The sequence below is a fragment of the Myxocyprinus asiaticus genome, chromosome 18 (genome assembly GCF_019703515.2).
Source record: "Myxocyprinus asiaticus isolate MX2 ecotype Aquarium Trade chromosome 18, UBuf_Myxa_2, whole genome shotgun sequence".
In the NCBI taxonomy this organism is placed as follows: Eukaryota; Metazoa; Chordata; class Actinopteri; order Cypriniformes; family Catostomidae; genus Myxocyprinus; species Myxocyprinus asiaticus.
This window is the reverse complement of record NC_059361.1, coordinates 36,764,701-36,767,500: the sequence shown is the minus strand read 5'-3', so window position 1 is coordinate 36,767,500 and position 2,800 is coordinate 36,764,701. Positions and strand designations below refer to the sequence as shown.

The 2,800-nt window shown below is 33.1% G+C and overlaps 1 protein-coding gene across 1 annotated transcript in view; it reads left to right on the top strand.

The window, feature by feature from the left end:
- LOC127455715 (nectin-1-like) overlaps positions 1-1,122 on the top strand; it is a 327,445-nt gene extending 326,323 nt beyond the window's left edge. The window contains exon 9 of the mRNA XM_051723783.1: positions 1-1,122. This exon is cut by the window's left edge and continues 2,537 nt beyond it. The gene's annotated coding sequence lies outside the window, so the exon portion shown is untranslated.
- The last annotated feature ends 1,678 nt before the right edge of the window (positions 1,123-2,800 follow it).

Below are 2,800 nucleotides of genomic sequence, written 5' to 3'. Positions count from 1 at the left end.
GCAATTATACTCGTTGTCCTTCAAAAAAAACCTGTGTTTTCATACAGACCACATCTTTCATTTTAATCTCTGAATAGCCCTAATGCTTTTCGGTTTGGTTTAGTTTGACTCGTTGACCTCTACACAAAACATTTTCAGGGACAATCCACGTATTTCCTGCTCATTAAGCTATTTTTGAAAGGAATGCATATGTTGATGTATTTTTTTAGAGAATGTTCCTTAATATGCTGTTAACTTTCTCCTATAACATATTCAGCATCATAATCAGTCCTAGGAGGGGCCAATAGAAAACACTGCAGCACTTTTAACAACCTTAACTGATCTTCTTCAAAGAATGACATCATCTCATGTGACAAGAATGATGCTCGTGTTGTTAGGCCATGTCAAATGTACATGTTGGAAAAGAAAAAAAAAAAGTTTGAAAAAATATTTGTGCTCAATGTTTGTGCTCAACGTGAAAGTTAAAATTTAAAAACAAAAAAGAGAAACCCTTAGAGTTGTTTGGGATTGGTTTTCAAAATGTATGTTTTGCAGTGGTTTTTGGGCTATAGGTTTCAATATGTAAAGCTACCTACTGTGCACACCTTTTTGTCTGGCATTGAATTGTGTGTGTACTAGTGTAGGGTTAGAGTCATCTGTGGTTCCCGGGTCGCATTGCTGGAAACAAATACCTGTCCCCATGTCACACATTTTTGATTATTGCCACCATTTTATTTGGAACACTGAATCTCATGCATCACTTGTCAATAGTTGCATTTTTGTTGTCCTACTGCCTCTGATAATTTGAAGTTGTAAATTGTTTTTCTTTTACAATTGTGATATTATTTGACTTCATTTCTATGTCTGCGATCCTGCCGATTTTGTTTTATACACGTGAACTGTAGTGTTTTGTTAATATTTTCTAACACATGCGATGTATACAATATATCTTCATGTTGGTAAAAGGAAAATCATTGTCCGAGTCATTGTGAAAAAAATGAACTCTGAGTCATTGTATGTGTCACTTCCATATGTAAAGCATTTAGACTTTTTTGTCTTTTTTACATGGGGATTATGTTTGGTGTAAAGATTAACTTTATGTACCAGATGTGTGAAAAAAACCTCATGCAGATGAACATTAAACTTCACAAAATCTAAATAATGACCCTGTTTTTTGCTGCTGATGTGTTACAGTATTGGCAGAGCTTCTTTGAAAATGTATCTTCCAAAATGACAAGGTATTTAAAAGCTAACTACATTAAAGTTAGTTAAGGGAGACATTTTTGCAATTTACTGTCACCCCCTCAATCACAGGACAAAACAGCAAGAATAATATTAAGATAGATGGGCAAGAAATGTACACATTACACAATGCACCAGATTATAATAATTCAACCTATAGTTGCATAATTATGTAATAATATATATATATTAGAGGTCGACCGATAGTGGATTTTGCCGATACCGTTGGAAAAGGCGCAAAAGATGGTGGAAAACACCAATAATCAATTAATCAACCAATAGTTTTTTAAATCGATTTATAGAATGTTAAAAAAAAAAAAAAAAAATTCTTTGTCTTTCATTAATATGACAGGGACAGACATAGAGGCTACAAGAATCCAAAATGAATAAATTCCCAACTTTTAACTATAAACAAGCACAAAATACATAAGTGACTGAAATGACAGAGACTTGGCTCTGTTATAATACTCCATAGTAAAATATTTACCAAATTAAGCTATATATAGCCAAAGTGCTTTGTGTGGATATACTGTATATATAGGTTTAATGAGGAATACGGTTTATTATTATTCAAAGAGAGGCTATATTAAATCTTCCAAATGCTGTCTGGTTCGATAATGAATGTAAATGTCTTAGAAAAGAACTAAGACAACTTTCAAAAAACCCCAAAACAAAACAAAACAAAACAAAAAAAAAAAAACATAAAGAACCAGCCAATCAGATGACATATGACTCATATGCAACAAAAGAGAGAACTATTTTAAAGTTAAAATGAATGAATTGGTCAATCAATAGACCAAAACACATTTTAAAGTCTGTATAAAAAATTTGAAAGACCCAAATCTGAAGCACCACTCCAATACGCCAAAATTTGGAAATCTTATTTTAAAAAGCTATATCAAAAAACTGAACCAACATGATCTTCTGCTGCTTTCACCTACAGCAGAGGGGCTTCAGCAGAGCCTCACCCTGCTGGAACAATATTGTCACGACTGGGCACTCTCAGTCAGCCTGGATAAAACCAGAGTCATGTTGTTCCAGAAGAAGGCCAGATCTCAGGAAAACCGATTCCAGTTCACTTACAGCTCCACCTACAGTTATCTGGGCATTGAAATAAGTGCATCTGGAGGATTTAACCTGGTTGTAAAAACATTGGGTGAAAAGGCTCTGAGGGCCAAATAAAATGACCAATTACAATCTGGACAAAATGATATAATTCTGTAATAAAACCAATACTCAATATCAGAATCAGAATGAGCTTTATTGCCAAGTATGCTTACACAAGGAATTTGTCATGGTGACAGAAGCTTCCAGTGCAAGAGAATGCAACGTATATACATACATAAAAACATATAGATTTAAACATATATACATATAGTGAAATAAAAAATTATTGTAAAAAAATAAGATAAAAAAAAAGAGAGAGAGAGATACAATAGCACGAAAATTTTATTAGAATATTTTAACAACATTATAGTGTACTACTATATGGATGTGAAATATGGGACCCATGACAAATTTTCACCCTTGGGATAAAAATTCAATAGAAAAACTGCAGCTGGAATTTGCAAAAAGCATT